Here is a 27,562-nt window from a genome sequence, read left to right as displayed (position 1 = left end):
AGACGTTATTTGGTTGATCGTTATTGGTAGTTTCGTGGATAACTAATTTAAGTCCATATTGTTGTTTTCATGTGGTTGGATATATGTCGTCATCTATCTTGTATTAAGATGCTAGTTTATGTGTCATGATATGCACTTAAATTTGAATAGCATATTTTTCTCTTTTATATGTGGTAGTTGTATGGAGTTAACCCTTTCTGTTAGATATTTGTTGTTTGGGCGCTTAACGCTATTAGGCGGTGAAGAGCCTTCTGACGATACTTAGCTATGTTCGAGATGGAGGAGGGATAGTAAGTTGCGGAGCAGAGATGGAAGAAGCTGTTTAGTTTCTCTTGGTAGTTTATGCTTTGAGTCTTCTTCATCTTCTGAGAACTCTATTACTAAAACCCTACTTTCGTCACTGTTTAAGTGTGCGTACTTATTACGAACTTCGTTTTATGTTATTGTACCCTTCTTTGGTGACCACGAAGGGTACGAAAAGTCCGCTCAATCCCCAGATTAAAAAGTAATGTATCTGGATTGATTTCACCTTACATTCACTAGCTAAAACAAGTCAACAACGCCAATGTAACGCCCCAATTTCTCAACTGAGGAATCACATTAAGTAACCTAACAAAGTCTAAGGACTATTTCTCAATCCTAAAAACACAAGAGTATTTTTTTTTAAAACGAACTAAACACTTCGACCAGAGGATCTTAAAACATAACATAGTCTTATTTAAACAACCCGTTCCCGACATAGAGTAAGACAAGACGTTGTGTTGAATTCCAAGGACGGCTACAAACTGAGCATGAAGCCCGGAGAATTCAGATGGACCGAGAAGTTGAGGAACAAAATGCTAGGGGTGTCCGACGGACGGGTGCAGTCGGATTTGGGCCAGAACTTCGGTTTTGAATGGTTGAAATTGTCACATAACCAAGGAGGAAGAGAGGAAATAAGAGGATGCATGTAGTGGCGGCTATAGTTGAGAAGAAGATGTGGCAGCGGCTGTAACGCCCCGAATTTCGGGTGTCACTTTAGTAACCTATTAAAGTAAATATGCAATATTTTCCAAAAGAATGTATAAACACGAGTATATTTTTTCTTTTCAAATGTATTTCCAAAACATGTCATGCATACTCCCAACTACAAAGGGATTTACATCAAGCCTTGAACAAGGCGAGTACCCGAAACCCCAAATATAAATCTCTAAAATCGTTATGCAAGCTTAAACCAATAATGGTTAGCTTTCTAACTCTACACCCGACTCTATTCTTCAAGTCTTCCACAGTTCTTCAAGTTCTCCTCTCCGACTCGTACGAAGGTCAAGCTTCATCGAAGATTCTCCATCGCCTAATAGCGTTAAGCGCCCAAACAACAAGTAGCAAATAGAAAAGGTTAACTCAATGCCATTACCATGTATAAACGGGAAGAGCATGTTATTCAAATTCAAGTGCATATCATGGCACACAAACTAACAACTTAATTCAAGATAGATGACGACATATATTCAACAATATAGATTTAAATCAACTATCAACAACCTCAACAATATTTCTACTCAGATATCAACAACTTAACAACATATATGTTAATTCAGATATCAACAGCGTAACAATGTAACATTTATTCAAACATCAACTTGACAGCATATAACAGCTCAGATATCCACAACCTCCACAATATAGAATCAAATCATATGACAATAATCTCAACAATATAACATCAAATCAAATAACAACAACCTCAATCTATATCATCTAATCATGTCACGACCCAAAATTCTAAGTCGTAACCGGCGCACAGACTAACACCCTAGTCTGGCAAGCCTGTTTCTCACAAAATCATTTTTCCAAACTATGTTCCAAAATTATGCATGTTTCTCTATATTTTATAATATTTCAACAAAACATCCTTTATAATATCAACATTTCCAAAACAATAAGCATGTGAGTTGGTTTTCATCATAACCAAAATTCCATGAAAACACAAATTCCAATTTCAATTCTAAAGTACAATTTCTTAAATACAATAATAAATAACAGTTCAGAATCAATCCACCTAAGACTCCCTATAGCTGCAGATAACTACAATCAAATAAAAGACATCAAACGAGCCACCAACCAAAGGAGGCCTACCAATAAGAAAACTGAACGATCTGAATATGACAACAGTCTGCTACTCAGTTGCCTGAAAATCTGTGGAGGGAAAAATAATGAATGGGGTAAGTCACAAAGACTTAGTGAGCAGTCAACAACCACCATGAACAGGAAGGGGAAACAGAATAGGCACGAGTTTTCCGCTCTTAACTCAGTATAAACAATCTATATCATCAATAATATCAGTTCAAACCATTTCAGCAGTAAAAAGTGTCAAAACTCATAAAGTTCATAAATAATCACTTCAAATAAATAATATTAAAGTCAAAGCAATATAACATTTAAAATCTGAAATTTTATATAAGGGTCACACATGTAGAACCGTGAGGCGGCTCCATCTCGCTGATAGCCCTCTCCTCCTAAGGGATGACCTCTCCGATAGGGGCGGCTCCATCTAGCGGATAGCCCTTTCCTTTCTCAAGTCACATCATATCATCGGGGGAAGCTACATCTCGTTGATTGTAAGACCCGGATTTTCGGAACAAGTTAATTTCCGACTCACGCGTAGAATCAGTGTAAACGTGACAGGAGTTTGTTGTTTGAGAAAGATCAATGAAGAAGAAAGTTCAGGAATTGCTTGAGGTATGTTGCGTCGTCGCTGTAGGAATTAGTGCGAGTTGTCTGCACACCTGCCTTATGGCGAGCGTGTCCAGAATAGGCTATTTCGCTCTTAAAGCAACGTTTTGAGTGAGATTTCGAACTCTCGGAAAATTTAAAGATTCTCTTTATTTTTCCATCGACCAGCGTTTCATTTCGGAACTCTGGACTGTACGCACGATAGGTTTCACTTTTCGGATGTCCGCCGACGCTAATTTCTTTGCTTCGAAACCCTATTTTCGAGCAATGGATGAAGACTTTTTCTATTCGGGACTTCTAACGAAGATTCCGTCCGCGTTGCCAGACTTGTTTCGACGTTTCCAATCTTTCTTCAGTTGGAAGTTTTGTCGTTTGAGCATCACAGCAAAAAGTAGTTTTTCGGGGCAGATTAACCGACACCGCTTTTGAGATTTTCGATATCGTTTTTCCCATATCATAGATATTTGTTTTGAGTTCTGGATTTCTGACGCCAGAATCTCTCTTAGAATTTCTCGGTGATCGTGCTGCAAAAATCGGAATCGCGAAATTTTCATTTTCCCGCGATTTCACCCGCCTATAAATAGCGCGAAAAAGCAAAATCCTCTCATTTTCTTTCCATTTGTGGCTGATTTCGTGGGGAGCAAGGGGGGAGGGGATTTCCGCGAAAACTTGACCAATCTTCGTGCAGTTCGTCCCTACTTCTAGGTATCAAGGTAACTAACACGATTCCTACCTCTGATTGTTGTTTCTGTTGCGTTTCTGAAGTCGTTTCTGTGCTCTAAGTTTTGAGCTTTTTCTAAAATTGTCCGATTTCTCTGATTTCTTGCTTGGGTTATGTTCCTTATGTTCCCCTGAGTCTAAAACCTCTGTCAGTAAACTCTGATTGCGATTCAGTTGTCCAGGATCTGAAAAATTGACTCAAAACTCTTTTTGTCTCACATTTCGAAACTTTATTGTCGAAAAGACTTAATCTGACTTCGTGCCTTTAGGATTTGTTGTCACGGATGTCATGAGGATCGTTGCTGTCAAATTTGTTTTCAGAACTGATAACTTTGAAGTTTTGAGCCTTTATTTTGGACCAAAATGCCCCTGCGTAGTCGTATTCCGGCCCGATTGTCCGAAAATTGTTCTGACAGTTTCTTTGCCTTAGTTTTACCCTAAAACTACCTTGTGAATTGATTTGATCAAAGAAAAAGAGTCGAAGCCCTTTTTCCTTTGAGGCCGTGGACTATTTCCTTTAGGGGGGAGTTTTTCGGTTTCGAAAACTTGTCTTTTCGTACCTGATTGTCCTATTCTGAAGCTTTAATGCTTTGTCTATCGTTTATGTATTGTATTGCGATCGAACTAATCGATTTTGTTTGGATTCTGCTTTGTTTTTCTCCGAGGTTCAGTTGAGGGAACTTTGGAAGACTCAGAGCAATTGTTTGAGGAGAACTTTGTTTGCGAAGCTGGAACAGCTCGAGGTTAGGGCAACTTGCTATATTTAGCTATGATTGCATGATAGGCGTCGATAAACTAGACCTATGCTTTATCTGATGTTGTATATGATGATGATTTCTTGTTATGATTGTTTCATAACTTATGATATTGATGATGTGTTGAATTGAGCGTTTTGACGCAACTTCGGAGTGGGGGTTCATTGATCTGGGGATCTTTGACATTTCGGGTTGGATGAACAACCCTAGGCAAGTTCAAATGTGGGGTTTGAGACTTAGCCATTTGTTGGGATTCGTTGGAATTCCTAGACTTTCCCCGGGAAATGTATTTTGGGTGGTTGACTTTTGGAAACTTAGAATGATAGAGCTTTCGGAAAATAAAGACTTGGGAAACTTAGACTTTGAGAAATAAACTCATAACTTGGCTAATTCGAATTGAAACAATTTTTATTAACGTTTAAGCATAGGAGAACTGAAGGGGAAAAATATTTACGAAAGGCGGGGAAAAGTCGACTTATGTTGTGGGTTTGGAGAGTTTGGAATTGGGGAAAGCCACTGAGGTGAGCTATGGTGATGATTGAAAGTCACCGAGTACTCTAGTACTCCTGGTAGTGTTGTTCGAGTCGTGTTGTATTAACCGGCACAGACTCTGGGTTTTGTTTGTGGGGTTTGTGGTGGGAGTTGTGTTGTATTGACCGACACTAACTCCGAGTCGTGTTGTATTGACCGACACTGACTCTGGTTTTGATAATCATATTGCACACGTGCATATACGCGATGAAGTGCCAAGCAGAGTACTTCGGTATAACAGGAAGTAACGATCAGCCATGCAGAGTTGAATCGGTCCTGACTATATCTGGCACAACAGGAGGTAACGATCATCCATGTAGAGTTGCATCGTGCCTGTTGATGTTCGGCATAGCAAGCAGAAATGGTCAAACCATGTAGAGTTTGTACCGTCTTGACTATAGCCAAAGGTGATAAGCGACGCCCGAGCAGAAATGGTTAAACACGAGGCCAGTGTTACGACCGTCTCGAGGTGCCCAGCCTATAAGTGGCAATACCGTTGGTTTGTCCCGTCGCCAAGCAGAGTGACGTCGTTGATTTGTTCCGTCGCCAAGCAGAGTGACGTTGTTGATTTGTTCCGTCGCCAAGCAGAGTGACGTTGTTGATTTGTTCCGTCGCCAAGCAGAGTGACGTTGTTGATTTGTTCCGTCGCCAAGCAGAGTGACGTTGTTGTTTTGTCCCGTCGCCAAGCAGAGTGACGTTATTCGGATTTGTGTCAGCATATTCTGCACTGGCACACAATGCATCTTATTATGATTGAATTGTGTAAGAGATTTGATAACATGCTATGTATAAACCTTAGGGTAAGCAGTGCATAACTTATATGTATATATACAACATATATATATACCCCTTTTATCGCATGTGGATTGTATATCTATTGTATTCTGTAAGTTGACCCTAGCGCCTTGGCTTTGTTTGTATGTTTGTGCTTGGGCGGTCGGCCTGCCGCCAGGCGTCCGTCAGCCGGTTCGTGATGATTCGTTGTGCGGGAAAGAGCCGGAGCGGAACGACTATTACTGAAGCTTTCGACGAGGACCCGGACTTCATGACTGATCGAGGGAGGGTCGATGATAGTAGTGTGGGTTATGGGTGGTTAGAGTCTTTTGAGTTGGTTGTTACTGTAATAGCTCTGATTCGTCATTCATATTTTGGGACAGGGTAGGTTCCCGACGCATGGCTTTTGTGTGGTTCTCTTACTGAGGGATCACAGTGAGACAGTCGGACCATAGGGGTCTTTCCTTAGGCCATTTTGAGGCCGACTTCCTCCTAGTGGTTTGTAATTATAATTTTCTCACTCACACATCTGGATCTGTAACTATTTGCCTACGGGCACACTACTTTGGAGTCACTGCGAGTGCGCGTGACGGGAGAGTGCAGCTGAGGTTGTACATGTGTATATATTTGTATATTGGTTAGTTAGTGTTGGGGTTATGTCTTTATTTCTCTATTGCTTGATTTAAAAGGAATCAAACGAAAAAAAAAATTACCTGTTTTCCGCGTAAAGTTTACTTTTGGTTACTAAAGTGACACCTGGAAATCGGGGTGTTACATTGTGGTATCAGAGCTTAGTCGAGTCTTTTGGGAGTCTTTGGGGAATAGGTCTTCTGTGCTAGGTTGTGTGACTCTGCAAAGAGTGAAAATTGATTGTCTGCAGAGCGATTTTCGCTCTAATTGCTTGCGTTACTACTCAATCGGATTGAGTGGTTTGTCTAGTGCTACCGTATGGTTAGTACTAATCGGACGTTCGATGGGATATAGGATGGTGGATCTTAACCGGATGGCGGAGGCTACACGTGAGCATCATCAACGACTGATGGCGACAGCAATGTATCAACAAAGAGGAATGAACCGAACTGGAGCTGGGGGACCAATAAGGTCAGGATCTCAAGGCTACAACAGAAGGGAGAGCTACCATCAGTGGGGACCGTATCAGCGTTTCAAGGGAAGAGATCTTATCTCAAGAGTCTACAAACCAACGACTGCTGATACTGGAGGGGAGCCAGTTGGTGACAAAGGTGTGACATGTACTCATTGTGGAAAGTTTGGGCATTTTGCTAACAAGTGCTCAGTGACTGGATGGAGATGCTTCAAGTGTAACCGAGAGGGGCATCTAGCTGTGAACTGCAAGACACCCCAGGAGGAAACGTCTGATAGTAAGATGAAAGGGAATGATGCTACCGAAGGGACAGGAAACAAGACTTCGGGAAGAGCAGTGACGTGTTACAGGTGCAGGGAAGTAGGGCACTATGCTAGTAAGTGCAAGATCAAGGGAAAACTATGCTTTAATTGCAACCAACCGGGACATTTCTCCCAAGATTGCAAGGCACTCAAGGGCGAATCATCAGGGAATGTTGGGAAAGGAAAACAATTTGCTACAGAGGAAAGGATTCATGCCAAGGAGGGCAAGAGCTGAGGAGTTGAACGAGGAAGAACGTGGGAACGATGTAGGACCTTATTCGAGGTTGCTCGTGATTTAACTATAGAAGTTACACGAGGTTGGGAATAGCACACTAAGTCTAGAAAGTAGTCTTCCACCGTTGCGTTTATGAGGAAGCTAGTAGTTGAAGAACGAATCTTAGGGAGATTCCTTATAGGTAGTATACGTGTTATGTTGAGGGTGTGTAGTTCCGTAGCGGGATCATTAAAGGATTTAGTATCAGGATATTTGTGACTACTGGAGGATAGGAACTCATTGACTGTTCCAGTGGGTTTTTCTAAATTTCCACCTTCGATGTATTAGGCCTGATCAACCTAATATTGAGGGGGTGATATTCGGAATCACAGCTGGTTATGGACTTTGATAGAAGGATGTGTAAGATGAATTTGAATTGATTGAGGATTAGTCGGATTTGGGAGGAAAGTTCGTGTTAAGCATTTGATTGTAAAAGATTAAGATTTAAATCTTTGGAAGTCGATGAGTGTCGTATAGACATTGATTGGTTAGTTCGTGTGATTACTCCAAGTAGAGGTAGACTAAGTCAAGAGGTTTAATGCCGGAAAAGTATTAAGTAGTTTCTCGGAAGTTATGAAGTCATAGGTTATGTGATTACTGAGTGGAATTGTTAGAGACTAAATAAGTTGAATGTAATCAGGTTTTAGATGATAGCTTGATGGTAGCGAGAGTGAGAAGAATTAACTCTGAACTAGATTGTTATAGTCGAGTTCGAGGAATAAGTTTTGCTAAGCGTTGGATTAATATGTGGAGACATTATAGTCTTAAGAGATGAATTTTCGCTTGAAAAGTGTTGAATTAATGATTAAGTTGGAGAAAGAAAGTTTTAGCATAAGTTGAATACTTGAGGTTGTTGATATGGATTCCAAAGAAATATGCTGAGATTACTAAGTGAGATATACTAAGTTGGATTGAAATCTTAGGGTTAAGATTGAATCTTGAGAGTCGAGAATCGCGTACGAGTAGGAGATCTTATGGTTGTAGGTGTGACAATAGGAGTTGAATCTTAGAAGATTGAAGACCTGAAGGTGAGTTTAGGGTTAAGACCATTGAGGTATATTATAAGAGAGATCTTGAAGTAAAGGAATTCTGGGTTGTGTGGAGTGTTAAGGTTGGTGATCGATTGATGTTGATTATGAGGTTACGGACATAATGACCATGTGACAAGATTTGAATGATGTTAGCATAATAAGTTGTGAATGTGAAAGCATGACGCCACTGGTCAGGTCGTTTGGGTAAGTGAAGGAGTTATAGTTTTTAAGAAACGGATATTCATTTAAGAAGTATTGAAGGATTAAAGGTCACTAGAGGACCAAACTTGGTGAAGGTTTAGGTTTTAAATCTATGAATGTCTGTCTAAGGTGTGTAAGACTCGAAGGTTGTCAGAATTTGATTGAGAGATTAAGAAGTTGATTGACGAGATGGTGATTGAGTCACAAAAAGGAAGGTGTTAGTATTAAGATGAATACCTGAGGTTGTTATATTTTGACGAGTTTCGTAGAGTATAAGAGTCAATGGGACTTTGTTATGGATTTTGATGATGCATATTACGGGTAACAAGTGAATTTTACTAAAGTTGAATGAGAATCCTAGGGCTAAGGTTGACCTAGTGAGCTGAGATTCATGTACACATAAGAGATTTAGTGGTGTTAGCGGCTACGATAACAGTTAAATCTCAGAATGTTGAAGGATCGGATGATAAAATGGCTAGTTAAGTCCCTCGATGTATAGTTATGATTTAATCTTCTAGAGGATAAGTCTCGATTTGTGCGAAGTGTTAGGGATTTCAGTAAGTGTAAATAGGTTTGAGTGAGGGAAGTTCTAAGGAAGAAGACGATAATAATGGATTGTTAGATATTAAGAAGAGGATTATCTTATAAGTTGTTGATAACTTGATGTTGAAGGGGATAAGATTAGTGAAGGACAAGAAATAAGGACATAAGTCGATTTTTAATTCGAATGGTGACTAAGTAGGAGATTGATTTCATTGTGCGAGTGATGATAGTTACGAAGTTGGATGTGACGTTAATGGACTATTAGATTCCAACGCAATATTTCGTCTAGGAGTTATCGAACGGACAAGTGGAGTTTTGGACTGTAGATGAAGATCACGAGGACGAGTTTATAGTATTTACCTTAAGATGACAGAGAGGCACCGAGTTTAAGAAGAATTTCGGACGACCGAAAGTAAAGAAGTAAGTGGCTAAGGTTGTGCGACTGCACGGAATGCCAACCGGTATCATTTCAAGCAGAGGTCCGACGCAAGTAATCGAGTCAGACGACATGAGGTTGAATGATGTTTTGTCTTTTGAGACGCCGATAGTTAACAGTGGGGATAGAAGAGTGAAACAGTTAAGGGGAAGGCAGATTTCTTAAGTAAAGATTTTGAGGAACAATGACACAAGCACTACTACATGGGAATTGGAAGATAAGATCAAGGAACTGTATTCCGAACTTTTCTCAGAACTCTGAGTTTCGAGGACGAAACTTTCTTTTTGGAGGGGAGTATTGTAAGACCCGGATTTTCGGAACAAGTTAATTTCCGACTCACGCGTAGAATCAGTGTAAACGTGACAGGAGTTTGTTGTTTGAGAAAGATCAATGAAGAAGAAAGTTCAGGAATTGCTTGAGGTATGTTGCGTCGTCGCTGTAGGAATTAGTGCGAGTTGTCTGCACACCTGCCTTATGGCGAGCGTGTCCAGAATAGGCTATTTCGCTCTTAAAGCAACGTTTTGAGTGAGATTTCGAACTCTCGGAAAATTTAAAGATTCTCTTTATTTTTCCATCGACCAGCGTTTCATTTCGGAACTCTGGACTGTACGCACGATAGGTTTCACTTTTCGGATGTCCGCCGACGCTAATTTCTTTGCTTCGAAACCCTATTTTCGAGCAATGGATGAAGACTTTTTCTATTCGGGACTTCTAACGAAGATTCCGTCCGCGTTGCCAGACTTGTTTCGACGTTTCCAATCTTTCTTCAGTTGGAAGTTTTGTCGTTTGAGCATCACAGCAAAAAGTAGTTTTTCGGGGCAGATTAACCGACACCGCTTTTGAGATTTTCGATATCGTTTTTCCCATATCATAGATATTTGTTTTGAGTTCTGGATTTCTGACGCCAGAATCTCTCTTAGAATTTCTCGGTGATCGTGCTGCAAAAATCGGAATCGCGAAATTTTCATTTTCCCGCGATTTCACCCGCCTATAAATAGCGCGAAAAAGCAAAATCCTCTCATTTTCTTTCCATTTGTGGCTGATTTCGTGGGGAGCAAGGGGGGAGGGGATTTCCGCGAAAACTTGACCAATCTTCGTGCAGTTCGTCCCTACTTCTAGGTATCAAGGTAACTAACACGATTCCTACCTCTGATTGTTGTTTCTGTTGCGTTTCTGAAGTCGTTTCTGTGCTCTAAGTTTTGAGCTTTTTCTAAAATTGTCCGATTTCTCTGATTTCTTGCTTGGGTTATGTTCCTTATGTTCCCCTGAGTCTAAAACCTCTGTCAGTAAACTCTGATTGCGATTCAGTTGTCCAGGATCTGAAAAATTGACTCAAAACTCTTTTTGTCTCACATTTCGAAACTTTATTGTCGAAAAGACTTAATCTGACTTCGTGCCTTTAGGATTTGTTGTCACGGATGTCATGAGGATCGTTGCTGTCAAATTTGTTTTCAGAACTGATAACTTTGAAGTTTTGAGCCTTTATTTTGGACCAAAATGCCCCTGCGTAGTCGTATTCCGGCCCGATTGTCCGAAAATTGTTCTGACAGTTTCTTTGCCTTAGTTTTACCCTAAAACTACCTTGTGAATTGATTTGATCAAAGAAAAAGAGTCGAAGCCCTTTTTCCTTTGAGGCCGTGGACTATTTCCTTTAGGGGGGAGTTTTTCGGTTTCGAAAACTTGTCTTTTCGTACCTGATTGTCCTATTCTGAAGCTTTAATGCTTTGTCTATCGTTTATGTATTGTATTGCGATCGAACTAATCGATTTTGTTTGGATTCTGCTTTGTTTTTCTCCGAGGTTCAGTTGAGGGAACTTTGGAAGACTCAGAGCAATTGTTTGAGGAGAACTTTGTTTGCGAAGCTGGAACAGCTCGAGGTTAGGGCAACTTGCTATATTTAGCTATGATTGCATGATAGGCGTCGATAAACTAGACCTATGCTTTATCTGATGTTGTATATGATGATGATTTCTTGTTATGATTGTTTCATAACTTATGATATTGATGATGTGTTGAATTGAGCGTTTTGACGCAACTTCGGAGTGGGGGTTCATTGATCTGGGGATCTTTGACATTTCGGGTTGGATGAACAACCCTAGGCAAGTTCAAATGTGGGGTTTGAGACTTAGCCATTTGTTGGGATTCGTTGGAATTCCTAGACTTTCCCCGGGAAATGTATTTTGGGTGGTTGACTTTTGGAAACTTAGAATGATAGAGCTTTCGGAAAATAAAGACTTGGGAAACTTAGACTTTGAGAAATAAACTCATAACTTGGCTAATTCGAATTGAAACAATTTTTATTAACGTTTAAGCATAGGAGAACTGAAGGGGAAAAATATTTACGAAAGGCGGGGAAAAGTCGACTTATGTTGTGGGTTTGGAGAGTTTGGAATTGGGGAAAGCCACTGAGGTGAGCTATGGTGATGATTGAAAGTCACCGAGTACTCTAGTACTCCTGGTAGTGTTGTTCGAGTCGTGTTGTATTAACCGGCACAGACTCTGGGTTTTGTTTGTGGGGTTTGTGGTGGGAGTTGTGTTGTATTGACCGACACTAACTCCGAGTCGTGTTGTATTGACCGACACTGACTCTGGTTTTGATAATCATATTGCACACGTGCATATACGCGATGAAGTGCCAAGCAGAGTACTTCGGTATAACAGGAAGTAACGATCAGCCATGCAGAGTTGAATCGGTCCTGACTATATCTGGCACAACAGGAGGTAACGATCATCCATGTAGAGTTGCATCGTGCCTGTTGATGTTCGGCATAGCAAGCAGAAATGGTCAAACCATGTAGAGTTTGTACCGTCTTGACTATAGCCAAAGGTGATAAGCGACGCCCGAGCAGAAATGGTTAAACACGAGGCCAGTGTTACGACCGTCTCGAGGTGCCCAGCCTATAAGTGGCAATACCGTTGGTTTGTCCCGTCGCCAAGCAGAGTGACGTCGTTGATTTGTTCCGTCGCCAAGCAGAGTGACGTTGTTGATTTGTTCCGTCGCCAAGCAGAGTGACGTTGTTGATTTGTTCCGTCGCCAAGCAGAGTGACGTTGTTGATTTGTTCCGTCGCCAAGCAGAGTGACGTTGTTGTTTTGTCCCGTCGCCAAGCAGAGTGACGTTATTCGGATTTGTGTCAGCATATTCTGCACTGGCACACAATGCATCTTATTATGATTGAATTGTGTAAGAGATTTGATAACATGCTATGTATAAACCTTAGGGTAAGCAGTGCATAACTTATATGTATATATACAACATATATATATACCCCTTTTATCGCATGTGGATTGTATATCTATTGTATTCTGTAAGTTGACCCTAGCGCCTTGGCTTTGTTTGTATGTTTGTGCTTGGGCGGTCGGCCTGCCGCCAGGCGTCCGTCAGCCGGTTCGTGATGATTCGTTGTGCGGGAAAGAGCCGGAGCGGAACGACTATTACTGAAGCTTTCGACGAGGACCCGGACTTCATGACTGATCGAGGGAGGGTCGATGATAGTAGTGTGGGTTATGGGTGGTTAGAGTCTTTTGAGTTGGTTGTTACTGTAATAGCTCTGATTCGTCATTCATATTTTGGGACAGGGTAGGTTCCCGACGCATGGCTTTTGTGTGGTTCTCTTACTGAGGGATCACAGTGAGACAGTCGGACCATAGGGGTCTTTCCTTAGGCCATTTTGAGGCCGACTTCCTCCTAGTGGTTTGTAATTATAATTTTCTCACTCACACATCTGGATCTGTAACTATTTGCCTACGGGCACACTACTTTGGAGTCACTGCGAGTGCGCGTGACGGGAGAGTGCAGCTGAGGTTGTACATGTGTATATATTTGTATATTGGTTAGTTAGTGTTGGGGTTATGTCTTTATTTCTCTATTGCTTGATTTAAAAGGAATCAAACGAAAAAAAAAATTACCTGTTTTCCGCGTAAAGTTTACTTTTGGTTACTAAAGTGACACCTGGAAATCGGGGTGTTACATTGATAGCCCTTTCCTCTTAAGGATTATATTCCCAAGAGGCGGCTCCATCTAACGGATAGCCCTCTCCACCCGGAATCATGTCATATCTCATCAATCTCATCGGGGGAAGCTACATCTCGTTGATAGTCCTTTCCGTGCACTGGCGGCTTCATCTAACGGATAGCCCTCTCCTCCCGGAATCAAACTAGCTAGGTGCACCTAGGCAGTTACCTCCGCTAACGGCTACGGGGTTCTATCAAGGATCCCCAAAACCATTTTCTCAAATCATATCAAGTCTCATCAACAGTCTCAAAATCAGCTTTCCAATGCTCATCAAAGTTTTTCAAAATAACATTCTCAACATCAACTTTTCAATGCTCATAAAAGCTTTTCAAGTTCATAATCTCAATTTCACATAATTTCAAAATTAAACCAATGTCATTCTCTTTTCATATCAACTCATAAAACATACTCAAAGTCCTCTTAATAAAACTCAAGTATGGAATAGTTCAAGAAATTTAAATGCATGTTTCCCCAATTTTTCAAATGAATAGATAATATTTCAAAATAATCAAAAATAGCAATTATAGAGTAATAAAATTATGTCATAATGATTGAAAACCACTCACAACTATGAGAAGTTAGAATGATTGGCCCCAACATCTCCAAGAGTCTCGAATGAGCTAGTGGCTAGCAAATCTTTGAACGACCAATTCCAGATCAAGCCATTTGCATCTTTATTTTGTATCATCTAAGGCTGACTTGTTTCTTTTCCTATGTCCAAACGTTTTGGGGCAGCAAAATATTCAAGTTGCCAACTAGTCATTCCAAGAGCCAAGGTTTTACACCAATCACAGGAAACTCCATTCTCGTTTAATTGCTTACTTAATCTTCCTCTTGTTCCATGCAATACCTTTCTCTCCATGTTTTCCACCACACACTTTAAGCCAATTTGCGCCTTCTTTGCGAAGTTTCTCTTCAGTGCGACAACACCGTTGCGATGAGCGAACAAGGTAAGCCACTGGGTCCAATGGCTTCACCACAACGTTGTCAGTATTGTGCCTTTCCTTTGCAGCAAAGAACTTCTTCACCCTAGACATACCTCTCAGCTACGACACGGCACGACGCATCATCTTGATGGCAACCTCCTCAACGCGTTAACGAACAACTGAGGAAAGGTGAAATTTGGAAGCGGGTTACAGGAAGGTAAACGCTTTGGTTGCTCCAGACAAAGAAGAGGAAGGGTATGGGGAGGAGATTGCAGGTGTTAGGGTTTTCAACTGTAATGAGAAGAACAGGAACAGAGCGAGAGAGAGAGAGTGAGGAATACGATTTTCATTTTTTTTTAAGGAGATTTGTAGTGTGGGCTGTAGTGGTTTTTATTTATTATGATATATATATTATTATTATTATTATTATTATTATTATTATTATTATTATTATTATTATTAAACAGGATGTTTCAAATCAGATGTCAACAACCCTCAACAATATAACGACAAATCAGATATCAATAATCCTCAACAACATCAATCAAACAATAACGTCTCGCAAGACGGGACAGTCATGTGAAAACATCCACTCCACTGCCACTTGATAACGCCTCGAAGGACGGGATAGTCATGTGAAAATATTCACTCCACTACCACTTGATAACGTCTCGAAAGACGGGACAATGATAGGACCACACCTCCTCATCGCCTCTTATAGCGTCTCACAAGACGGGACAATCATAGGACCACACCTCCTGATCGCCACTTATAGCGTCTCACAAGACGGGACAATCATAGGACCACACCTCATGATCGCCACTTAGCGTCACAACAGACGGGACAATCGCGTGGGACTACACCCACCTCATCGCCACTTTAGAACATCTCGAAAGATGGGACAATCCCGCGGGACCACTGTAAGATCAAGTTTTGATCTAGTAGTACAACTCTATGTTTTGATGATTACAAGTTAACCTTTTGATATGAACAATTGTGGTACTCTAACGTGTTTTTCTGAGTGTGCTATTTACAGGCTCTGACCTCAACTCAATCTCACACAAATCAGAAGCACTGTGTATAAAGGGTAACCCAAGCAACGCTTTCGCATTCACCATGTTCAGTATGAACAGTGGAAAAGCTTCAGAAGTTCTGAAGCTATACAAACTCTGATGTGGACTCAGTCGCTAGAAGCTCTGAAGATCCAGAAGTTCTGATAACCAAGAAACACTGAAGGTTCAGATGTTCTGATGGTATAGAAGACTCTGAAGATCCAGAAGCTGAATAGTGGAAACTCTGATGTCCAGAAGCAAGAAACTCTGAAGGCCATGTTCTTCCCTCTGAGTTCAGAATCAGAAGATACAATGGTCAGAGGATCTGTGCTTTCCCTCCGACTCTGATCAACCGGCTTCACAAGTTCCAATATGAAGTATTCCTCTGATCAGAAGTCTCCTAGGTTAAAAGGTCAAGTCGCTATCCAAGTACAAAAGCAAGTGTACCTTCCTGACGACCTACCTAACGTTCTCAGCCACAGCAGAAGCTGGATTTTCCAGAACTGCCCTCCAACGGTAGCATTTCCCATGCAACGCTCAACCCTAATCCTTGGAGTATATATAGAGGCTGAAGATTGAAAGAAGCGACTAAGAAACTAAGTTGAAGCAATACACGCGCAAGACAAATTCAAAATATTCTAAGCCTTCTTTCATCTGAAATTCATTGTGTTTACTATTAGCTTTTTAGAAGCAATTTCTTTGTAAACAAGAACTTCATATACAGTTGTATAGTTTGCCTTTAGGAGATCAAGGTTGATCGGATCCTAGAGAAGACTAAGAGAGTGAATCTTAGTGGTGATTCCTTTAGGAGATCAAGGTTGATCAGATCCTAGAGAAGACTAAGAGAGTGAATCTTAGTGAGAGCTAAGTCAGTGTATTGTTAGTCACTTGTAGGTTTCAAGTGCAGTTGTAACGATTATCTGATTAGTGGATCGCCTTCATTCTAAGAAGGAAGAAATCACCTTAACGGGTGGACTGGATTAGCTTGAGGGATTTATCAAGTAAACCAGGATAAAATACTTGTGTGCTTTTCTATCTCTTATCTTCAGCACTTAAGTTCTCGAAAGATTTGTCAAAATCTTTAAGGTGGAAGTCTTGTTCTGAAAACGTTATTCAAACCCCCCCTTTCTACCGTTTTTCATACCTTCAATTGGTATCAGAGCGCAAGTTCTGATTACCACACCTAACAGTGTTCAGTGATCCGGGCCGGTGTGAAAAACAATGGCTGCCACCACCAGTGAAACTCAAAGAGATGGTTACAACGCAAAGCCTCCTATGTTCGATGGTCAAAGGTTCGAATATTGGAAAGATAGACTGGAAAGTTTCTTTCTGGGTTTCGATGCAGATCTTTGGGATATTATTGTGGATGACTATGAGCGTCCAGTTGATACAGATGGCAAGAAGATCCCAAGATCAGAGATGACTGCAGATCAAAAGAAGCTGTACTCACAACATCACAAAGCAAGAGCAATTCTTCTAAGTGCTATTTCCTATGAGGAGTACCAGAAGATTACAGATCGTGAGTTTGCTAAAGGCATTTTTGATTCTCTGAAGATGTCTCATGAAGGAAACAAGAAAGTCAAAGAATCAAAGGCATTGTCCTTGATCCAAAAGTATGAATCCTTCATCATGGAGTCAAATGAGTCCATTGAAGAAATGTTCTCCAGATTTCAATTGCTTGTAGCTGGCATACGACCTCTCCACAAGAGCTACACAACAAAAGATCATGTCATAAGGATCATCAGGTGTCTTCCTGAAAGTTGGATGCCTTTGGTGACTTCAATAGAGCTCACGAGAGACGTTGAGAATATGAGTTTAGAAGAACTCATCAGCATTTTGAAGTGCCATGAGCTGAAGCGCTCAGAGATGCAAGATCTGAAGAAAAAGTCCATAGCCTTGAAATCCAAATCTGAAAAGGCTAAGGTTGAGAAGTCAAAGGCTCTTCAAGCTGAAGAAGAAGAATCTGAAGAAGCATCAGAAGATTCTGATGAAGATGAGCTGACTCTGATCTCCAAGAGACTCAACCGCATCTGGAAGCACAGGCAGAGCAAGTTCAAAGGCTCTGGAAGGGCAAAAGGAAAGTATGAGTCCTCAGGCCAGAAGAAGTCTTCAATCAAGGAAGTCACATGTTTTGAATGCAAAGAATCTGGGCATTACAAAAGTGATTGTCCAAAGTTGAAGAAAGACAAGAAGCCAAAGAAGCACTTCAAGACCAAGAAGAGTCTGATGGTGACATTCGATGAATCAGAGTCAGAGGATGTTGACTCCGATGGTGAAGTCCAAGGACTCATGGCCATTGTCAAAGACAAAGGAGCAGAGTCAAAGGAAGCTGTTGACTCTGACTCAGAATCAGAAGGAGATCCTAACTCAGACGATGAAAATGAGGTATTCGCTTCCTTCTCTACCTCTGAACTGAAACATGCTTTGTCTGATATCATGGATAAGTATAACTCTTTATTGTCTAAGCATAAAAAGTTGAAAAAGAACTTATCTGCTGTCTCTAAGACTCCTTCTGAACATGAAAAAATCATTTCTGATTTGAAAAATGAAAATCATGCCTTGGTAAATTCTAACTCTGTGCTTAAGAACCAGATTGCTAAGTTAGAAGAAATAGTTGCCTGTGATGCCTCTGATTGTAGAAATGAATCTAAGTATGAAAAGTCTTTTCAAAGATTTCTAGCTAAAAGCGTGGATAGAAGCTTAATGGCTTCAATGATCTATGGCGTAAGCAGAAATGGAATGCATGGCATTGGCTATTCTAAACCAATTAGAAATGAGCCTTCTATGTCTAAAGCTAAATCCTTGTATGAATGCTTTGTTCCCTCTGGTACCATATTGCCTGATCCTGTACCTGCTAAAGTTGCTAAACATCCTCTTAAAAAGGGATCTTTCTCTATGACTAAATATCATGCAAGTATTCCTTTAAAATATTATGTTGAGACACCCAAGGTGATCAGAACCTCTGGGGTAACTAACAAAAGAGGACCCAGAAAGTGGGTACCTAAGGACAAGATCATCTATGTTGCAGATATCCTTGATAGCTCCACTGAAACACCAATCATGGTATCTGGACAGTGGATGCTCGCGTCACATGACGGGAGAAAAGCGTATGTTCCGAGAGCTGAAACTTAAGCCTGGAGGCGAAGTTGGCTTCGGAGGAAATGAAAAGGGTAAAATTGTTGGTACTGGTACTATTTGTGTAGATAATAGTCCATGCATTGATAATGTTTTATTGGTAGACGGTTTAACACATAACTTATTGTCTATAAGTCAATTAGCTGACAAGGGTTATGATGTTATATTCAATCAAAAGTCCTGCCGGGCTGTAAGTCAGATCGATGGCTCTGTTCTGTTTAACAGCAAGAGGAAGAACAACATTTATAAGATCAGATTATCTGAGTTGGAGGCTCAGAATGTGAAGTGCCTTCTGTCTGTTAATGAAGAGCAGTGGGTATGGCATAGACGGTTAGGGCATGCCAGTATGAGAAAGATTTCTCAGCTGAGCAAGCTAAACCTTGTCAGGGGCTTACCCAATCTGAAGTTCGCTTCAGACGCTCTTTGTGAAGCATGTCAGAAAGGCAAATTCACAAAAGTCCCTTTCAAGGCAAAGAATGTTGTCTCAACCTCAAGGCCGTTGGAACTTCTGCATATCGACCTGTTTGGACCAGTGAAAACTGAGTCTATAGGTGGCAAGAGATATGGGATGGTTATCGTTGATGACTATAGCCGCTGGACATGGGTAAAGTTTCTAACCCGCAAGGATGAGTCTCATGCTGTGTTCTCTACCTTCATTGCTCAAGTGCAAAACGAGAAGGCTTGTAGAATTGTGCGTGTCAGAAGTGACCATGGTGGAGAGTTTGAGAATGACAAGTTTGAGAGTCTGTTTGATTCCTATGGAATTGCACATGATTTCTCTTGTCCCAGAACTCCTCAACAAAATGGTGTTGTTGAGAGGAAGAACAGAACTCTTCAGGAGATGGCTAGAACCATGCTCCAAGAAACTGGCATGGCTAAGCACTTTTGGGCAGAGGCAGTAAATACAGCATGTTACATTCAGAACAGAATCTCTGTGAGACCAATTCTGAATAAGACTCCTTATGAATTGTGGAAGAACATAAAACCCAACATTTCTTATTTTCATCCTTTTGACTGTGTTTGTTATGTTCTCAATACTAAGGATAGATTGCATAAATTTGATGCTAAGTCTTCTAAGTGTCTATTACTTGGTTATTCTGATAGATCTAAAGGTTTTAAATTTTATAATACTGATGCTAAGACTATTGAAGAATCTATTCATGTTAGATTTGATGATAAGCTTGACTCTGACCAGTCAAAGCTAGTTGAAAAGTTTGCAGATTTAAGCATTAATGTTTCTGACAAAGGCAAAGCTCCAGAGGAAGCTGAGCCAGAGGAAGATGAACCAGAGGAAGAAGCTGGTCCCTCTAACTCACAAACTCTGAAGAAGAGCAGAATCACTGCAGCTCACCCTAAGGAATTGATTCTGGGCAACAAAGATGAACCAGTCAGAACCAGATCTGCCTTCAGACCCTCTGAAGAGACCTTGCTGAGTCTGAAAGGATTGGTGTCCTTAGTTGAACCCAAGTCCATAGATGAAGCTCTTCAGGACAAGGATTGGATTCTGGCCATGGAAGAAGAATTGAATCAATTTTCCAAGAACGATGTTTGGAGCTTAGTGAAGAAGCCTGAGAATGTTCATGTTATTGGAACGAAATGGGTATTCAGAAACAAGCTAAATGAGAAAGGAGAAGTAGTCAGAAACAAGGCAAGGCTAGTTGCTCAAGGCTACAGCCAGCAGGAAGGAATAGACTACACTGAAACATTTGCTCCGGTAGCAAGACTGGAGGCAATTAGACTGTTGATCTCCTTCTCAGTAAATCACAACATAGTTCTACATCAGATGGACGTAAAGAGTGCCTTCCTAAATGGTTATATCTCAGAGGAAGTCTATGTTCATCAACCCCCAGGTTTTGAAGATGAAAAGAAACCAGACCATGTGTTCAAATTGAAGAAATCACTCTACGGTCTGAAGCAAGCTCCCAGAGCATGGTATGAGAGACTTAGCTCATTCCTTCTGGAGAATGAGTTTGTAAGGGGTAAAGTAGATACAACTCTTTTTTGCAAGACTTATAAAGATGATATCTTAATTGTGCAAATTTATGTTGATGATATTATATTTGGTTCTGCTAATCAATCTCTATGCAAAGAATTTTCTGAGATGATGCAGGCTGAATTTGAGATGAGTATGATGGGAGAATTAAAGTACTTTCTGGGAATACAAGTTGATCAAACACCAGAAGGAACATACATCCATCAGAGCAAGTACACTAAAGAACTTCTGAAGAAGTTCAATATGCTGGAATCTACAGTGGCCAAGACTCCAATGCATCCTACATGCATTCTGGAAAAAGAAGATATAAGTGGTAAAGTATGTCAGAAGCTCTATCGTGGCATGATAGGTTCACTTCTATACTTAACTGCATGTAGGCCAGACATATTATTTAGTGTTCATTTATGTGCTCGTTTCCAATCAGATCCAAGGGAAACCCACTTAACTGCTGTTAAGAGGATCCTAAGGTATCTGAAAGGCACCACTAACCTTGGCTTGATGTATAAGAAAACATCAGAGTATAAGCTTTCAGGTTATTGTGATGCTGATTATGCTGGAGATAGAACAGAGAGAAAAAGTACTTCTGGAAATTGTCAATTTCTGGGAAGCAACCTAGTCTCATGGGCAAGCAAGAGGCAATCAACCATTGCACTATCAACTGCAGAGGCAGAATATATCTCAGCAGCAATATGCAGCACACAGATGCTCTGGATGAAACATCAGCTGGAGGATTATCAGATCCTTGAGAGCAATATCCCAATTTATTGTGATAACACTGCTGCAATCTCGTTGAGCAAGAATCCTATCTTGCATTCAAGGGCAAAGCACATTGAGGTAAAGTATCACTTCATTAGAGATTATGTGCAGAAGGGCGTACTTCTTCTGAAGTTTGTTGATACTGACCATCAATGGGCAGATATCTTTACAAAGCCCTTAGCAGAGGATAGATTTAATTTTATTCTGAAAAATCTAAACATGGACTTTTGTCCAGAGTGAAGATGGATCAGAACCTCTGACTATGATACTTCTTGATCAGAAGATGTCTAGTCCAGAAGGTAACTCAATCAGAGTGTGTGTGCCCACTGATACTGACTCTGAAGCTGAGACAACAACACGTGTGTCAGAATTTCTGATGCATAATTCCTTGTGCCCGTGTGACAGTCTGTTATGATTGCGTGTAGATATGCTTATCTCCTGTGTGTGATTGTGTATTTTACTGTTACTATCTATCTTTAATTTTCAACCGTTGATCTTAAAGTGCTTTTTGAATCAACAACGGTTATTTGATAAAACCCACTATACACACACGTTCTCGTTCACTTCCGGTTTTCACTCACGCACTCTCTGCTTTTCAAAACCGCCTCTTTCTTGATTTCTCTCTCGATCTCTCCTCATCCTTCAAACTTCATCTTCTACCTCAAACCTTCAACCTCTTCAAAATGGTGAGACAAACCAGAAGATCTACTGCAGATGCACCTCAGTTCCCTCACATGGAAGTTGGTTTGGCAACGGGTCAAAGGGGCTCTGAGAACCCGGCACAAGAACAAGTTCAAGTTCAAGAGCAGATTGTTCCTCTTGCAGAACGGGGCTGTGCTGTTCACTGTGTATTTCCTCCTGAGGAACTCCAAGTCCTGGCAGAATGGAGATTCAACCTCGACAACTTGGCTGCAAATGGGTTTGATCTCCGTCCTGAAGTCCAAGCTCAAGGTTGGGGAAACTATTTCAATCGACTTCGAGGACCGGTGTATGAGAAATTGGTAAAGGAATTCTGGAAGCACGCAGACTGCGATGACACTCAGGTGGTCTCTCACATTCTTGGCAGAAAGATCATCATCACGGAGAAGTCATTCGTGAATCTGCTAGGAGCAGAAACTGCTTATGGGTATCGGTTCCAACTGACGGAATCGAAGCTGAAACCCAGCACCAAGGACATAGTCAACAAGGCCCTGTACACCACCTTCAAACCGGGCAAGACGAGTTACAAGGTGATGGATCTTCACCCCAAACTCAGAATCTGGCACAAGATCCTGCTCAACTGCATCAATCAGAGACCGAAGGGCAGTTCCCCAGATTACATCAACTTCAACCAGAAGGCGATGCTGTTCTTCATTCAAGACAAGGAGAAGATCTGCCTTCCCTACTTCCTGTTCTCCTACTTAAAGGAATGCATCCGGAAGTCTCGCACCACCGCCTCCATCAAGTCTGCAATCAAATATATCCCTTTTGGGAGGCTGCTCTCAGACTTTCTCATTGAAAGAAACTTGGTGCAAGATTTGATCGATGCTGGTTGCACAGAGGATTTGAGCACAATTGTCAGTGATGTCTTCACTGCAAACTCCCTGAAGAAGATGGGCTTAATCCAGAAGAAGATTGCTCCTACTCATGAAGACTCATCTTCTGAGATAAGAGGAAGAAGAATGCCTCTGAATGACTACCCTCTGTGGACTCAAGCAGACCATCCTGAAGCCATCAGATGCTATGTTGAAGACCTCAGGGCTCAAGGTTTCGAAATTGACCTTGATGATTTCATCAGCAAACTACCACCAGCTCCAGAGTTTCCTTCTCCTCCCAAGAAGAAAACCAAGAGGAAGATGGTTCTGGAAGAATCCTCAGAAGAATCTGATGCTCCTCTGGTCAAGAAGACAAAGAGCAAGCCTGATGATGATGATGGTGATGATAGTGAGGATGGTCCTCCAAAGAAGAAGCAGAAGAAGGTCAGAATTGTGGTGAAGCCTACTCGGGTGGAACCAGCTGCTGCAACGGTCAGAAGGACTGAACCTCCTGCCAGAGTGACTCGATCATCAGCACATTCAAGTAAGCCTGCACTTGCCTCTGATGATGATTTGAATTTATTTGATGCACTTCCTATTTCTGCCTTGCTCCAACACTCTTCAAATCCCCTCACTCCTATTCCTGAATCCCAGCCAGCCGCACAAACCACCACTCCACCACATTCCCCAAGATCTTCCTTCTTTCAACCTTCTCCTACTGAAGCACCTCTCTGGAATTTGCTTCAGAACCAACCCTCTAGGTCAGAAGATCCAACCTCTCTCCTTACCATTCCGTACGACCCATTATCCTCTGAACCAATCGTCCAAGACCAACCTGAGCCCAACCAAACAGAACCACAACCCAGAACGTCTGATCACTCTGCTCCCAGAGCATCAGCACGTCCTGCTGCCAGAACCACGGATACAGACTCTTCAACCTTCACCCCTGTATCCTTCCCAATCAATGTCATTGACTCTCCTCCCTCCAATACCTCTGAATCAATTAGAAAATTCATGGAGGTTAGGAAAGAGAAGGTATCTGCCTTGGAAGAATATTACCTTACCTGTCCAAGCCCTAGGAGATATCCTGGCCCTAGACCTGAACGTCTAGTTGACCCAGATGAACCTATCTTGGTCAATCCTATCCAAGAGGCAGATCCCTTAGTTCAACAAGCTCACCCTGTCCCTGACCAACAAGAGCCCATTCAACCAGACCCTGAACCTGAACAATCAGTGTCTAACCAATCCTCGGTTAGATCACCTCACCCTCTGGTTGATCCTTCAGACCCTCACCTTGGAACCTCTGAACCCAATGCTCCCATGATTAACATTGGTTCTCCACAAGGTGCCTCTGAAGCCCATAGCAGCAATCACCCAGCCTCTCCTGAACCCAACCTCTCCATAATTCCCTACACTCACCTTCAACCCACATCTCTCTCTGAGTGCATCAATATCTTCAATCATGAAGCCTCCTTGAGGCTCCGCAATGTGCACGGTCAGACTGACCTCAGTGAGAATGCTGAACATGTGGCTGATGAGTGGAACAATTTGAGCACTTGGCTAGTGGCTCAGTTTCCCGTTATGATGCAGCTCCTGCATGCAGAGGGAAGTCAGAGCGTTGAGGCTGCAAAGCAAAGGTTTGCTAGGAGAGTGGCTCTTCATGAACTAGAACAGAGAAATAAGCTTCTTGAAGCTATTGAAGAAGCCAAGCGAAAGAAAGAGCAAGAAGCAGAAGCTGCACGTCAAGCAGCAGCTCAGGCTGAACAAGCCAGACTTGAGGCAGAGCGTCTTGAAGCTGAGGCAGAGGCAGAGCGACTTGCACCAGTTATGTTTACTCCTGCTGCTTCTGCTTCCAGTCCAGAACCTCAAGCTCCTCAGAACGTTCCTTCCAACTCTACTCCGACAAGCTCATCCAGACTCGACATCATGGAACAACGTCTTGACACTCATGAATCCATGCTGATTGAGATGAAGCAAATGATGATGGAACTTCTGCGCCGGACTGACAAACCTTAGTCTTAGGATTTCTTCTTTTTCCTCTTTCGTTTACTTTGTTTTTCCTTTTTGTTAAATTTTTTTTATTATTTTACTTATTTTCATTTGTTCGTTTGTGATTTTATATGCATATATCTATATATATTTGTGTCCCATATGTTTGCCAAACCTGTTTTATTCATACTTGTTCTATGTTTACATCATAATTCTTTCCATCATACATTATTCCCTATATCTAGAATGGAGGATCCTTCCTCATTCTTCTGCATTCTTGGCGCTGCTCCACTCTTTCCTTCTCCAGACGATCCAGTGTATACTCTATGTTGCCAAGTTTGATGCTCAGCTCATCTCTCTCTAGACTATCTTCTGTCGTCTTAAGTCTTTTTTCCACAGTCTCCTTCTCTTCCAGCAGATTCAGCTCCCGCTGGCAAAGCCCCTGAATCTCCTCCACGAAGCAGAGGAACTCCTTCAGATCTTTCTCCATCTCTGGACCAAGATCTTCTTCCAGCAGTGTCTTCGTCAGCTCTTGTATGGTCTGTGTACCATCGGGATGCCTAATATTGAGGACCATATCTTCCTCAAAAGCCTTCCTTCTGAGCTCTTCTAATGCCATTCTGTATGATGCCATCTTTTTCTTACTGAAAATTATTCGAGGTGTGAAGCTTACCTTTTTCTCCAACGCTTTTTATAGGCTTCACTTTCTCTCTGAAAGTTAATGCTCCTACAGTTTCTCGAGGTTAAGTTCTTGGTAACTGACCCTTCTATTTACTCACTTGGCCGGTGGTAACCGCTCATCCCTTGCATTAACTCTTCTACTTATTTTCGCCTAACTCTGATTCTTACATCATTTTCATTTTCTTTAAACTTCGACCTTCTTTAAGGGGGAGTACCTTGTACTTCAAGCTAAGTTTTTCACACCCCAGGCTTTTTGCTTATGACAAAAAGGGGGAGTAAACCCAGTTTTTGATGTGTAAGATGTGTTAGTGTGATTTATTTTTCTTTTGGAGATTTTAAGAGTTCCACCTTCATGACCATAGATGTGTCACTGGGCAAATACAAGGAATACATTTCACTTCTTCTGAAGTGATTATAAGTTGGCTCTGATACCCAAGACTCTGATACCTTGTCCATGACTCTGATCACTTATGCGCTCTGATTATTCGTTTTTCATCTATGTCATAAGTTTTTCACTCTGAACTCTTATATTATTTAGCTCAGAATCTAGACTTTACTAACGTTTTCATCAAGTATTAGATTCAGGGGGAGCTAAGCTCAGAATCAAGCAGTGACTTGAATTCAGAATGAGCAAGATAAACTATTCACATCAGGATAAGTATTATTCTATATCTCTAAACTCTGAGTGAATTCAGTTTAATGCTTAAGAATTGTTCATCAAAAATCTTAGTTTTGTCATCATCAAAAAGGGGGAGATTGTAAGATCAAGTTTTGATCTAGTAGTACAACTCTATGTTTTGATGATTACAAGTTAACCTTTTGATATGAACAATTGTGGTACTCTAACGTGTTTTTCTGAGTGTGCTATTTACAGGCTCTGACCTCAACTCAATCTCACACAAATCAGAAGCACTGTGTATAAAGGGTAACCCAAGCAACGCTTTCGCATTCACCATGTTCAGTATGAACAGTGGAAAAGCTTCAGAAGTTCTGAAGCTATACAAACTCTGATGTGGACTCAGTCGCTAGAAGCTCTGAAGATCCAGAAGTTCTGATAACCAAGAAACACTGAAGGTTCAGATGTTCTGATGGTATAGAAGACTCTGAAGATCCAGAAGCTGAATAGTGGAAACTCTGATGTCCAGAAGCAAGAAACTCTGAAGGCCATGTTCTTCCCTCTGAGTTCAGAATCAGAAGATACAATGGTCAGAGGATCTGTGCTTTCCCTCCGACTCTGATCAACCGGCTTCACAAGTTCCAATATGAAGTATTCCTCTGATCAGAAGTCTCCTAGGTTAAAAGGTCAAGTCGCTATCCAAGTACAAAAGCAAGTGTACCTTCCTGACGACCTACCTAACGTTCTCAGCCACAGCAGAAGCTGGATTTTCCAGAACTGCCCTCCAACGGTAGCATTTCCCATGCAACGCTCAACCCTAATCCTTGGAGTATATATAGAGGCTGAAGATTGAAAGAAGCGACTAAGAAACTAAGTTGAAGCAATACACGCGCAAGACAAATTCAAAATATTCTAAGCCTTCTTTCATCTGAAATTCATTGTGTTTACTATTAGCTTTTTAGAAGCAATTTCTTTGTAAACAAGAACTTCATATACAGTTGTATAGTTTGCCTTTAGGAGATCAAGGTTGATCGGATCCTAGAGAAGACTAAGAGAGTGAATCTTAGTGGTGATTCCTTTAGGAGATCAAGGTTGATCGGATCCTAGAGAAGACTAAGAGAGTGAATCTTAGTGAGAGCTAAGTCAGTGTATTGTTAGTCACTTGTAGGTTTCAAGTGCAGTTGTAACGATTATCTGATTAGTGGATCGCCTTCATTCTAAGAAGGAAGAAATCACCTTAACGGGTGGACTGGATTAGCTTGAGGGATTTATCAAGTGAACCAGGATAAAATACTTGTGTGCTTTTCTATCTCTTATCTTCAGCACTTAAGTTCTCGAAAGATTTGTCAAAATCTTTAAGGTGGAAGTCTTGTTCTGAAAACGTTATTCAAACCCCCCCTTTCTACCGTTTTTCATACCTTCAACCACACCCACCTCATTGCCACTTTATAACGCATCAAAAGACGGGACAATCATGTGAAAATATCCACTCCACTATCACTT

The 27,562-nt window shown here is 41.3% G+C and overlaps 1 long non-coding RNA gene across 1 annotated transcript; it reads right to left on the bottom strand.

Moving 5' to 3' along the window:
* Nucleotides 1-778: 778 nt before the first annotated feature.
* On the bottom strand, nt 779-14,696 carry LOC130749357 (uncharacterized). The gene is made up of 3 exons (XR_009022903.1): nt 13,964-14,696; nt 2,119-2,178; nt 779-1,333 (listed from the first exon to the last, which is right to left on the bottom strand). It is a non-coding gene; the product is annotated as an uncharacterized LOC130749357 (long non-coding RNA).
* Nucleotides 14,697-27,562: the final 12,866 nt, after the last annotated feature.

The sequence above is a fragment of the Lotus japonicus genome, chromosome 3 (genome assembly GCF_012489685.1).
Source record: "Lotus japonicus ecotype B-129 chromosome 3, LjGifu_v1.2".
In the NCBI taxonomy this organism is placed as follows: Eukaryota; Viridiplantae; Streptophyta; class Magnoliopsida; order Fabales; family Fabaceae; genus Lotus; species Lotus japonicus.
Note: the sequence above shows the minus strand (reverse complement) of the source record. Positions and strands in the feature narration are given on the sequence as shown.